Below are 14,748 nucleotides of genomic sequence, written 5' to 3'. Positions count from 1 at the left end.
TAGGCACTGCCATTGCATTATTTTCATTGTAAAGAGAAGGAGAATTTGGGACACAGAGGTTGAGCGATCTGTCTAAATTCACATGCTGGCAGAGGAGGGGCAGAGAGAGAGGGAGACACAGAATCTGAAGAAGGTTCCAGGCTCTGAGCTGTCAGCACAGAGCCCGATGTGGTGCTTGAGCTCATGAAGGGCGAGATCATGACCTGAGTTGAAGTCGAACGCTTAACCGACTGAGCCACCCAGGCACCCCTTTCTCAGACTCTTAAGTATAGAGAATACACTGATGGTTACCAGTGGGGAGGTGGATGCGGGGTATGGGTTAAATTACTGATGGGGATTAAGGTGTGCACTCATTGTTATGAGCACCAGGTATTATATCGAAGTGTTGAATCACTATATTACACACCTAAAATTAATATAACAGTATATGTTAAAACTAATTGGAATTAAAAGAAGAACAAAAAAAAACCTTTGTGTATATTGTTTGGAATAATATACAACCTTTCTGTAGTATTAGGAAAAATAATTATATTTCCTAATTAAAAAAAGAGTTAAATATTGTCATTGCACACATCATGGGATGTGGATTGTTAATCAAGTTGTTTTGTGCACATATGAATGAATGGTCTCAGTGGTTCTTGAGATGGGCTGACCTCTCCACCATTTTTGCATGTTCTCACAGTGCATGTATACTTGTGAACTTTCCCTTGAATGGCTGTAAAATGCAAGATCCCACCATCTGCATACCCTCATGCCTTCACCTTTTATTAAATGGTCACTTTTGATGTTGAACAATTTAATAGAAAATGTAAAGGAGAAAATGTAATCTCAGAGCAAATGTACACCCGCATCATATGCTTTATCTAAATTCACCAATCATTACTGTTTTCTCACCAGTTCTTTTTTATCTGTTGACATGTCTTTGCTGTTTCATGTGAGAATAATTTGTCACCATATTGACATTTTGCCCGAATACCAGAATATTTATCTCTTTACGTGAAGGTTATTCTGCTAATGCAATAAAACCTTCACACTTAAGAAAGGATACTAGTGTTATGCTATCATTTCATAGACAGTCCATAGACAGATTTCCCACAGTGATACAATGATGCATTTTTTGTCTGTTTTCAGAAATCTAGGATCCAGTCATGTCACAGGGACTTAATTTATTGTCTTCATTCTTTAGTTTCTTTAACCTAGAACAGTTACCACTCTTGTTTTTAATTTGTCCTCAGTGTAAGTGACAGTTTTGAAGAATGCACTCTTTGTTTTTCAGAATGTCTCTCAGCATGGATTTCTGTGATTGTGTCTGTTATCCTGTGTCTCAGGTACAACATTTGAGCAGAACTTCTACACACAGATGATGGTGGGACCTGCTGAGTGTATCACCTCAGAGGCAAAGGTTATAAGGAAATGTTGGTGGACTAGATATGTGGATAAGTTTCTTTTTGGGAGAAGCAGGAGACTTGCCTTGATTGTTGAAGTGAGCTGGGTAGAGAAATTGTGCCCGGAAGATTTTCAGGGTCCTGAAGGAGCTCTGTCAGCTCCCAGATGCAGACTGATCAGAAATCTAATTCTTAGCATAGAGTATCCCAAAGAATCTGTTACAGGAAAATGCCCAGATGATTCCTAGGCTCATTAATTTGAGAAGTAATGTGTAACTAAATGGTCCCTGGCACAGGTTTCACATTTAGGATCACCATGGGGTTTCAGAAACACCATCACGTGTGCTCTACTGACGTCTTCCATTTTCATTCTGTGAGCTGTTATGTCTCCAGGACTCATTTCTTTTTTTTTTTTTTTTTCAACGTTTATTTTATTTTTTGGGACAGAGAGAGACAGAGCATGAACGGGGGAGGGACAGAGAGAGAGGGAGACACAGAATCGGAAACAGGCTCCAGGCTCTGAGCCATCAGCCCAGAGCCTGACGCGGGGCTCGAACTCACAGACCGTGAGATCGTGACCTGGCTGAAGTCGGACGCTTAACCGACTGCGCCACCCAGGCGCCCCTCCAGGACTCATTTCTGAGAGTGGAGCCCAAGCTCTGGCCCATGGGGAGGTAACAGGGGTCTGCTGTGCCTGGTTTTGTAGGAGGATCTTGGTGCCATCTCGTCCCCTGTGCTGTAGCAGGATTTGAGATGTTTCTAGGAGGGCAATGTCTCTGAAGACAGGGGAGGAGAAACTTGTGGTAGGACCTTCAGATCAGAATTGTTTGTCTTTGGATCCATCCTGTGGAAAAGGACATGGAAGGGCAGCCTTTTCTGCCTTTGAAGGTGCTTCTGCTTGTGGGGAGGCAGGCAGAAGGGAAGGTGTATCAGTTTGCTGCAGTTGCCATAACAAGGACCCTGAACAGAGTGACCAAAACAACAGAAATTTATTGTGTGGCAGTTCTGGAGGCTAAAAGTCCAAGATCAAGGTGTCCTCAGGGCCATGCTCTCTGTGAATATCCTGGGGGAGAGTCTGCTCCAGGCCACTTTCCCAGCTTCTGCCTCCATGGCTTATGGCAGCATAACTTCATGTTGTGTCTACCCTTCATGTATGTGTGGTTTATTTGATTTTATTTTTTTAATTTACATCCAAATTAGTTAGCATATAGTGCAACAATAATTTCAGGAGTAGATTCCTTAATGCCCCTTACCCATTTAGCCCATCCCCCTCCCACAACCCCTCCAGTAACCCTCTGTTTGTTCGTCATATTTAGAGTCTTATGTTTTGCCCCACTCCCTGTTTTTATATTATTTTTGCTTCTCTTCCCTTATGTGCATCTGTTTTGTCTCTTAAAATCCTCCTATGAGTGAAGTCATATGATATTTGTCTTTCTCTGACTAATTTCACTTAGCATAATACCCTCTAGTTTCATCTATGTAGTTGCAAATGGCAAGATTTCATTCTTTTTGATTGCAGAGTAATATTCCATTGTGTAGATATACCACATCTTCTTTATCCATTCATCCATCGATGGACATTTGGGCTCTTTCTGTATTTTGGCTATTGTTGATAGTGCTGCTGTAAACATGGGGTGCATGTGTCCCTTTGAAACAGCACACCTGTATCCCGTGGATAAATGCCTAGTAATGCAATTGCTGGGTTGTAGGGTCGTTCTATTTTTAGTTTTTTGAGGAACCTCCATCCTGTTTTCCAAAGTGGCTGCACCAGCTTGCATTACCACCAACAATGCAAAAGAGATCCTCTTTCTCTGCATCCTCGCCAACATCTGTTGTTTCCTGAGTTGTTAATGTTAGCCATTCTGACAGGTGTAAGGTGGTATCTCATTGTGGCTTTGATTTGTATTTCCCTGATGATGAGTGATGTTGAGCATTTTTTCATGTGTCGGTTGGCCATCTGGATGTCTTCCCTGGAGAAGTGTCTATTCATGTCTTTTGCCCATTTCTTCACTGGATTATTTGTTTCTCGGGTGTGGAGTTTGAGAAGTTCTTTATAGATTTTGGATACTAACCCTTTATCTGATATGTCATTTGCAAGTATCTTCTCCCATTCTGTCAGTTGCCTTTTAGTTTTGATGACTGTTTCCTTTGCTGTGCAGAAGCTTTTATTTTGAAGAGGTCCCAGTAGTTCATTTCTGCTTTTGTTTCCCTTGTCTGTGGAGACATGTTGAGTAAGAAGTTGCTGTGGCCAAGATCAAAGAGGTTTTTGCCTGCTTTCTTCTCAAGGATTTTGATGGTTTCCTGTCTTACATTGAGGTCTTTCGTCCATTTTGAGTTTCTTTTTGTGTATGGTGTAAGAAAGTGCTCCGGGTTCACTCTTCTGCATGTTGCTGTCCAGTTTTCCTTCATGACTTGCTGAAGAGACTGTCTTTATTCCATTGGATATTCTTTCCTATTTTGTCAAAGATTTGTCATACGTTTGTGGGTCCATTTCTGGGTTCTCTACTCTGTTCTGAGTGTCTGTTGTTGTGCCAGTACCATACTGTCTTGATGATTACAGCTTTGTAGTATAGCTTGAAGTCTGGGGTTGTGATGCCTCCTGCTTTGGTTTTCTTTTTCAAGATTGCTTTGGCTGTTTGGGGTCTTTTCTGGTTCCACACAAATTTTAGGATTATTTGTTCTAGCTCTGTGAAGAATGCTGGTGTTATTTTGATAGGAACTGCATTGAATATGTAGATTGCTTTGGGTAGTATCAACATTTTAACAAAATTTGTTCTTCCTATCCAGGAGGATGGAATCTTTTCCCATGTTTTTGTGTCTTCTTCAATTTCTTTCATAAGCTTTCTATAGTTTTCAGTGTATAGATTTTTCACCTCTTTGGTTGGATTTATTCCTAGGTATTTTATTGTTTTTGGTGCAACCGTAAATGGGGTCGATTCCTTGATTTCTCTTTCTGTTGCCTCATTATTGGTGTAGAAGAATGCAACCAATTTCTGTGCATTGATTTTATATCCTGCCACTTTGCTGAATTCATGAATCAGTCCTAGTAGTTTTTTGGTGGAATCTTTTGGGTTTTCCATGTAGAGTATCATGTCATCTGCGAAGAGTGAAAATTTGACCTCCTTCTGGCCTATTTGGATGCCTTGTATTTCTTTGTGTTGTCTGATTGTAGAGGCTAAGACTTCCAATACTATGTTGAATAACTGGTGAGAGTGGACATCCCTTTCTTGTTCCTGACCTTAGGGAGAAAGCTCTCAGTTTTTCCCCATTGAGGATGATATTAGCATTGGCTCGTTCACATATGGCTTTTATGATCTCCGGGTATGATCCTTCTATCCCTGCTTTCTTGAGGGTTTTTATCAAGAAAGGATGCTGTATTTTGTCAAATGCTTTCTCTGCATCTATTGAGAGGATCATATGGTTCTTGTCGTTTCTTCTATTGATGTGATGAATCACGTTAATTGTTTTAACAAGGGCAGATATTGAACCAGCCCTTCCTCCCAGGTATAAATCCCACTTGGTCATAGTGAATAATTTTTTTTAATGTATTGGTGGATCCAGTTGGCTAATATCTTGTTGAGGATTTTTGCATCCATATTCATCAGGGAAATTGGTCTATAGTTCCCTTTTTTAGTGGGGTTGCTGTCTGGTTTTGGAATCAAGGTAATGCTGGCTTCATAGAATAAGTTTGGAAGTTTTCCTTCCATTTCTATTTTTTGGAACAGCTTCAAGAGAATAGGTGTTAACTCTTCCTTAAATGTTTGGTAGAATTCCCCTGGAAAGCCATCTAGTCCTGTACTCTTGTTTGGGGGAAGGTTTTTAGATTACTAATTTGATTTCCTTACTGGTTATGGGTCTGTTCAAATTTTCTATTTCTTCCTGTTTCAGTTTTAGTAGTGTGTATGTTTCTAGGAATTTGTCCATTTATTCCAGATTGCTCATTTATTGTCATATAATTGCTCATAATATTCTCTTATTATTGTTTTTATTTCTGGTGTGTTGGTTGTGATCTCTCCTCTTCATTCTTGATTTTATTTATTTGGGTCCTTTCCTTTTTCTTTTTGATCAAACTGGCTAGTGGTTTATCAATTTTGTTAATTCTTTCAAAGACCCAGCTTCTGGTTTCATTGATCTGTTCTACTGTTTTGTTTTGTTTTTTGCCTTTTTTGTTTGTTTCGATAGCATTAATTTCTGCTTTACTCTTTGTTATTTCTTGTCTTCTGCTGGTTTTGGGTTTTATTTGCTGTTCTTTTTCCAGCTCTTTAGGGTGTAAGGTTAGGTTATATATCTGGTATCTTTCTTCCTTCTTTAGGAAGGCCTGGGTTGCTATATACTTTCCACTTATGACCTCCTTTGCTGTATCCCAGAGGTTTTGGGTTGTGGTGTTATCATTTTCATTGGCTTCCATATACTTTCTAATGTCCTCTTTAACTTCTTGGTTAGCCCATTCATTATTTAGTCTCCAAGTATTTGTTACCTTTCCAAATTTTTTCTTGTGGTTGATATCAAGTTTTATAGTGTTGTGGTCTGAAAATATGCACGGTATGATCTCGATCTTTTTGTACTTGCTGAGGGCTGATTTGTGTCCCAGTATGTAGTCTATTCTGGAGAACATTCCATGTGCACTGGAGAAGAATGTATATTCTGCTGCTTTAGGATGAAATGTTCTGATTATATCTGTTAAATCCATCTGGTCCAGTGTGTCATTCAAAGCCATTGTTTCCTTGTTGATTTTTTTGATTAGACGATCTGTTCATTGCTGTGAGTGGGGTGTTGAAGTCTCCTATTATTATGGTATTACTATCAATGAGTTTCTTTATGTTTGTGATTAATTGATTTATATATTTGGGTGCTTTCACATTTGCCACATAAATGTTTACAATTGTTAAATTTTCTTGGTGGATAGACCCCTTAATTATGATATAATGCCCTTCTTCATCTCTTGATACAGTTTCTATTTTAAAGTCTAGATTGTCTGATATAAGTACGCCTACTCCGGCTTTCTTTTGTTGACCATTAGCATGATAGATGGTTCCCCATCTCCTTACTTTCAATCTGAAGATGTCTTTAGGTCTAAAGTGGGTCCCTTGTAAACAGCATATAGATGGATCTTGTTTTCTTATGCATTCTGTTACCCTGTATCTTTTGATTGGAGCATTGAGTCCATTGATATTAGAGTGAGTACTGAAAGATATGAATTTATTGCCATTATGTTGCTTGTAGAGTTGGAGTTTCTGGTGGTGTTCTCTGGTCCTTTCTAGTCTTTGTTGCTTTTGGTATTTAATTAATTAATTAATTAATTAATTAATTTCATCTTTTTTCCCCTCACAGAGTCCCCCTTAAAATGTCTTGCAGGGCTGTTTTTGTAGTCACAGATTCCTTTCATTTTTGTCTGTCTCGGAAACTTTTTTTAAAAAATTTTTTTTTTAACGTTTATTTATTTTTGAGACAGGGAGAGACAGAGCATGAACAGGGGAGGGTCAGAGAGAGGGAGACACAGAATCTGAAGTAGGCTCCAGGCTCTGAGCTGTCAGCACAGAGCCCGATGTGAGGCTCGAACTCACGGACCATGAGATCATGACCTGAGCCAAAGTCGCCGCTTAACCAACTGAACCACCCAGGCGCCCCTGTCTTGGAAACTTTTTATCTCTCCTTCTATTTTGAATGACAGCCTTTTTGGATAAAGAATTCTTGGCTGCATGTTTTTCTGAATCCGCACACTGAATATATCCTGCCATTCCTTTCTGGCCTGCCACGTTTCTGTGGATAGGTCTGCTGCAAACCTGATCTGTCTTCTCTTGTAGGTTAAGGACTTTTCTCCCTTGCTGCTTTCATGATTCTCTCCTTGCCTGAGTATTTTGTGAATTTGACTATGATATGCCTTGTTGATGGTCGGTTTTTGTTGAATCTAATAGGAGTCCTCTGTGCTTCCTGGATTTTGATGTCTGTGTCTTTTCCCAGTTTAGGAAAGTTTTCAGCTATGATTTGCTCACATAACCCTTCTACCCATATTTCTCTCTCTTCCTCTTCTGGGACCCCTATGATTCTGATGTTGTTCCTTTTTGATGAGTCACTGATTTCTCTAATTCTTAAATTTTTTAAAATGTTTATTTACTTTTGACAGAGCGAGAGAGAGACAGAGCATGAGTGGGGGAGGGGCATAGAGAGAGGGAGACACAGAATCCAGGCTCTGAGGTGTCAGCACAGAGCCCAACGCGGGGCTCGAACTCACAGACTGCGAGATCATGACCTGAGCTGAAGTTGGACGTTCAACCTACTGAGCCACCCAAGTGCCCCTGATTTCTCTAATTCTTAAATCATGCTCTTTTGCCTTAATCTGCCTCTTTTTTTCCTCCTTCATTATTCTCTATAAGTTTGTCCTGTATATCGCTGATTCCCTGTTCTGCCTCATCCATCCTTGTCACTGCGGCATCCATTCGAGGTCACAGCTCAGTTATAGCATTTTTTATTTCATGCTGACTAGCCTTTACTTCTCAAAGAGGTAAAAAATCTGTATGCTGAAAACTATAGAAAGCTTATGTAGAAATTGAAGAAGACACAAAGAAATGAAAAAATATTCCATGCTCATGGTTTCAAAGAACAAATGTTATTAAAATGTCAATACTCTCCAAAGCAATCTCCACATTCAATGCAATCTCAATCAAAATGCACCAGCTTTCTTCACAGAGTTAGAACAATCCTAAAGTTTTTATGGAACCACAAAAGACCTCAAATAGCCAAAGGAATGTTGAAAAAGAAAACCACGGGCGCCTGAATGGCTCAGTGGGTTGGGCGTCCGACTTCGTCTCAGGTCATGATCTTGTGGTTTGTGGGTTCGAGCCCCACATCGGGCTCTGTGCTGACAGCTTAGAGCCTGGATCCTGCTTCGTATTCTGTGTCTTCCTCTCTCTCTGACCCTTCCCCACCCATGCTCTGTCTTTCCCTCTCTCAAAAAGAAATAAACATTAAAAAAACGTGTAAAGAAAAAAGAAAGAAAACCAAAGCAGGAAGTTTCATAATTCCAGACTTTAGCCTGTATTTCAAAGTTGTAATCATCAAGACAGTATGATATTGTCACAAAAACAGACACATAGACCAATGGAATATAGTAGAGAACCCAGAAATGGACCCACCAATGTATGGCCAACTAATCTTTGACAAAACAAGAAAGAGTATCCAGTGTACTGGATGGTGCTGGGAGAACTGGACAGTAACATGCAGAAGAATGAAACTGGACCAATTTCTAACACCATACACAAAAATAAATTCAAAATGGATGAACAACCTAAATATGATTCAGGAAACCATCAAAATCCTACAGGAGAAAACAGGCAGCAACCTCTTTGTCCTCAGCTGCAGCAACTTCATACTTGACATGTCTCCAAAGGCAAGGGAAATAAAAGGCAAAATGAATTACTGGGACCTCATCAACATAAAAAGCTTCTGCAGAGCAAAGGAAACAGTCAACAAAACTAAAAGGCAACAAATGGAATGGGAGAAGATATTTGCAAATGACATATTGGATAAAGGGTTAGTATCAAAATCTATAAAGAATTTGCCAAACTCAACACCTGAAAAACAAATAATCCAGTGAAGAAATGGGCAGAAGACATGAATAGACCCTTTTCTAAAGAAGACATCCAGATGGCAAACAGACACATGAAACGATGCTCAACATCACTCACCATCAGGGAAATACAAATCAAAACCACACTGAGATACCACCTCACACCAGTCAAAGTGGCTGACATTAACAACTCGGGAAAGAACAGATGTTGGCGAGGATGTGGAGAAAGGGGAACCCTCTGCACTGTTGGTGGGAATGCATGTTGGTGTAGCCAGTCTAGAAAACAAGGTGGAGGTTCCTCAAAAAATTAAAAATAGAATTACCCTACAACCCAGCAATAGCACTACTAGGAATTTATCCAAAGGATACAGGAGTGCTGATTTGAAGGGGCACATGCTCCCAGTGTGTGTAACAGCGCTATCAACAATAGCCAAAGTATGGAAAGAGTCAAAATGTCCATCAACTGATGAATGGATTAAGAATATGTGGCATATAGTATAGGTGGAATACTTGACGATGTAAAAGAATGAAATCTTGCCATTTGCGACCATGTGGATGGAACTAGAGGTGTTATGCTAAGCAAAATAAGTCAGAGAAACACTAATATCATATGATTTCACTCATGTGGAATTGGAGAAAGTTAACAGATGATCAGAGGGATAAGGGATAAGGATGATCATAGGGATAAAATAAGATAAAAACAGGGAGGCAAACCATAAGAGACTCTTAAATACAGAGAATAAACTGAGGATTGATGGGTGGGGAAAATCGATCATGAGCATTAACGAGGGCACTTGTTGGGATGAGCACTGGGTGTTACATATAAGTAATGAATCAGTGGATTCTACTCCTGAAGAAAAGACTACACTGTATGTTAACTAACTTGAAAATTCAATAAATAAATAAATTCAAGATTTAAAAAAAAGGCGTATTTTGATGCCATAAAAAAAAGGCATATTTGCAAACTACGTTTTTTCCAGATGATGAGAAAGAGGCCTGGAGAACTGAAGAGCAAAGGAGGAAAAAGTCTTTCTCAGGCAAATATTGGCTTCCAGGTAAGATGCTGTGTCCTTTCTTCTCCCTGAGAGGTCATTTGTTTATAACTTGAAAACCTTTACTTCTCTCTCTCAACCCTGTCACCCTGGCCCCTTGTCCTGGACTCTGTGTCTCACACGCCCACTCTCCTCCCCAGCGCTCTCTGTCCTGGGCCCATGGTGCCCTCCTGCCCAGACTGCTTCTTTCCCTCAGGCTTTGCATCCTTTCCCACACACTAGTGGTCTCTAGAGATGCTAGCTAGAAACTTGTAGTTGTTCTTAGTAATTGGCAAGTAGGAAGAATGTTTGCAAAAATATTCTGAGGACCCAAGCCTATCACTGCTAGTGCTGCTTCAGGTGAAATGCTAATTGCCGTTGTGAGGGGAGGCGGGTGTCACACAGTCATAAACACACATCTCAGGGCCCAGCTGCCCATCTTGCACACGTACTCACTTCTCTGACTGTCAACACAGAATCTGGCTCAGTGCTAAAGCCACACGGGAAGGTGGAATACCTCCTGAACCAGGAGCTGAGTTGGTATAAAGAGATGGGGTCCTACACCTACACCCATCCCTGATGGCTCCTAAGGCTCATAGTGTAATCCTCACTGACAGTGATTATGTGGTTTCACCCAAGTGGTCATGTAATCTGATTTTTAATGTGTTTGAGGGCTGTATTTGTGGACTCCCTGTTCAGCCTACTTTGCAGGAACCATAGACATAATGGTCAGCTTTCTAACGTGCATTCAACTAAATAGTCAGATGAATGTATAGTAATCATCTGATTGTGTACAGAAAAATGTGTCTGATCGCTGTTGCTGGACTAGAAATGTTTTCTGTAACTCCACACCTATGACGCACTGAATAGATTAAATAATTGTGTCTTGATTATGGAGAGACTTTTCCCAGTAATGTCAAGGAAACAGCTTTTAAATAAAATGTAACTTTGGTTTCAGGGCGAGATTTTTAGGCTCAAATGTATCTTGTGATATTTCTGATGCTTTTAAATATTATAATAGCAATCCAAAAAGTTATATCACTTATACAATATACAAAGTTCTTGCATTAACATTCCATTTTGCATATTTCTTATATTGCAATATCTTTCACAAATCTTGCTTTATTGGTACTAATTTTATTTAACTCAAGTATTAATAAAAGTGATATTATGTACATGTGTGTGTGTGTGTGTGTGTGTGTGTGTGTGACACCCTACTTACAGAGTTCCTGTGTCTTGTGGTATTGCACTTTTGTTCGTGGAATGAAAGCAAATGATTCTTTCTGTTGTCATCTTAATGGAACATGGGTCAGCATGTGGCAGGTCATTAAATCCAGGTTGTCACGGGGCAGGAACCTGCAGCTTTGTAGTCCTGCCTCAGTGCATCTACAGTTTACTGAGGTCTCTAGGGTATTATTCACAGTTTGTATTTGCCTATAAGAAAAAGTCTTCATAAATAACTAGAAACTTGTTATTAATAAAAATTCAAATTAAATAGCACTAATCTAAATTGAAATGATAAGGTATAAATACAAATCTAAATTTAGATCTTGGTTTATTTAAAGAACACACCTGGAACACTTATGTGGCTCAGTTGGTTAAGTGTCCGACTCTTGATTTCAGCTCAGGTCATGAGCTCAGCGTTCCTGAGATCGAGCCCCACGTTGGGCTCTGAGTTGGGATTTTCTCTGTCCCTCTCACTTCTGCCCCTCCTCCACTTGCTCTCCCTCTCTCTAAATAAATAAATAAAATATTTTAAAAATACAGAAAAAATAAAGAACACAGCTTACTAGCATTTTCTTATATTATGGATTAAATGCACTAATTTTGTTCCCCACCCAGCCATGTTCCAGTCCCCACTCTATCCCTTATTTGTGAATGAATTCAGACAAACCAGTTAACCTCTCTGTGCTTATGTAGTCCTCATCTTTATAAGGAATGTAATAGTGCCTGCCTCATGTATTTATAAGAAATATTAACTTAGTACATGGGTGGTTGTTATAACACTGATTCACATGTAGCAAATGTTGTATAACGGTTGTTCATGCAACTCTTGGAAGGCCCTAAATGACTGAAGAACTTTAAGTAATTATTTGAAAGTAGGAAGTGTTGGGAAGTGGAGAATATCGGATTTCAGCTGACATGATTCATGTGGCCTCTGCCTCCTATTCCCACCTAGGATTCTCTAGCCCAGAAGACAAGTATCAGTCACTTAGGACTGACAGCATGGCCACCAGGGATCTGACAATAAGAATGATCTTACTAGTGTTTCCTGTCTTCTCTTCATTGTGATTCCTCAAAACCTAAACATAAGTGGAAGCATTCTTTGTTCTCAGTATGTGCTGCTAAATAAAAAGGAAAAATGGGGAAAAAATATAAAATCCCCTCGTCTTATGAGAAATCTGTAAATCGAATATATTTCCATAATGTTTGTTTGGTAATTTACTCATCCCCCTCAGAGTCTCCAGTACAATTATGAGAGGCTAACCCAAGAATGGTAAACAGAACATACTGAGCATTTTCTTCAATGTTAACAAAAAATTATAATAACTGTAATATTACATAATTATCTTGTAAATACTCGTGTGGTTGACGTTTTACTAATGTCTGCCATTCTGGAGGAGTTCAGAATTTATGTGTATATAAACACCAGGTCTTGAAAAAATCCAGATATTATGGAGAAAACTTTGAGCATGTAACTTAAATTTGTCACAGTAAATTTTCCAAAAGTGAAGTAGGCATGGGATTATAAGAAAAAGAGCCTGGAAATGGGTCAGCATGTGGCAGGTCATCAGTTACACTGAAGAGAATAGTGCTGGAGGGAAAATAAAGTCAGCAAAGAAAGCTTTGGGGAGCCAGGTATAATTGTGTAATGTCATACCAGAGAGGCAGGAGTCAGTCATGTGAAGTATGATGTTTGGGAGCATGGGAGATAAGCTTGTGGGAACATTTTCAGGGAGAAATGGACAGGTTGGACTGGAGAGGGTAGTGGACAGCATAGAATTACATTTTAGCTGGTTCTTAACCAATATCAAGTGATTGTGACATTTTTATAAGCCATGAATTCCATGGAATTGGTACCTGGAGAAGAAAGATTTTTCCCTCCTTTGTGAAGATGATTTGGGCATGTTGGGAAGCAAGGTTTGGAGGTGCACACTTGAGTCTTTGAAGTGAAGATATTAGTTAATGTTGGAGACTTCCACTCAATTTGGAGCCCTGAAGGGAGTGCCATCTGAAGGGCAGAGACATGAATCCATTCTGTTTATGTGGATTTTGTGACTCCTTGACTTTCAATTCTCTTTGATTTTAGGAGAGATTTTTATATAGCTATCTCTGTATTTACATTCTGAAGCTGATATAAACTATTGAGAATTTAATAATTTGAAAAAAATTTTTGACCCAATGGATACCTCCATTTTTACAGATTAAAGATAGAACCTTGTACCACAAATGGAATCCATATTTGTAGCTCACATGAGGCACGTAAATATTAACTACATTTTTAGATCACAAATCACGAAGAAGAAAAATATATAAATACATGCCTACCTTCAATTATTGTGTGTAGGGATCTATATCTGTGTGTGATCTGTGTGTGTTTATACATATAAATGTAGCCTTAATTATGTTTGTTATCTATCAATTAACATATTGGAAAATTGTACATTTTTTTTAATTTTTTTTTCAACGTTTTTTATTTATTTTTGGGACAGAGAGAGACAGAGCATGAACGGGGGAGGGGCAGAGAGAGAGGGAGACAGAATCGGAAACAGGCTCCAGGCTCTGAGCCATCAGCCCAGAGCCTGACGCGGGGCTCGAACTCACGGACCGCGAGATCGTGACCTGGCTGAAGTCGGACGCTTAACCGACTGCGCCACCCAGGCGCCCCTGGAAAATTGTACATTAAGAACAATTTTAGGGGTGCCTAGGTGGCTCAGTCAGTTAAGTGACCGACTTTGACTCAGGTCATGATCTCACAGTTCGTGGGTTCAAGCCCCACGTCAGGCTCTGTGCTGCACACTTGCTCAGAGCCTGGAGCCTGCTTCGGATTCTGTGTCTCCTTCTCTCTCTGCCCCTACCCTCCTTGTGCTCTGTCTCAGTCTCTTGAAAATAAATAAATGTAAAAAAAAATTTTTTTTAAAGAATTTTAAATAGTACTAGTTACAATTATGACAAAACTCAAAATGTATGTGATAGTATGTGTATATTTCCATGCTAGTTGTTTGATTGTAAAATTCCATAAAATGTATTTTTAATTTTTATACTTTAATTCAGTTTCTTTGCCATACCTCTTATGAAAACATCCAATGAATGTAGTAAAAATTGCTTGATTTTTAAAGGTATAATTAATGCATTTAACTGTAACATAATAATTGATACATTTGAATGCAATGGGGTTTATTATTTAATCCATGTTAACTACTTTTCTATGGATTGCAAAATATAATTTTCATTTATAATTCTACATTATAATTGAACTTCTTTCTTTGAAGTTGTATACTCATCATTTCTGTTTTACCTAGAAATTTCAGCTTACATTTAAAAGCTAATCACAGTGTCATTTTATTTAATGTTCTTAAACCCCACCTTTATAATATATGGACAGCTCTAATCTATTTACCATATCCCATCTTTTTAAGGCTGATATGTATTTGAAAAATTTAAAGACACATGCACTGGTGATAAGTGCATTGCTCAAGAAATGGAAAGTGAACACATTCTGTACTCAGTACCTAGATCAATGAATAGAATATTGTCAGACTTT

The sequence above is a fragment of the Neofelis nebulosa genome, chromosome 17 (genome assembly GCF_028018385.1).
Source record: "Neofelis nebulosa isolate mNeoNeb1 chromosome 17, mNeoNeb1.pri, whole genome shotgun sequence".
Taxonomy (NCBI): domain Eukaryota; kingdom Metazoa; phylum Chordata; class Mammalia; order Carnivora; family Felidae; genus Neofelis; species Neofelis nebulosa.
The sequence above is the reverse complement of the archived record's forward strand: the minus strand, read 5'-3'. Positions refer to the sequence as shown.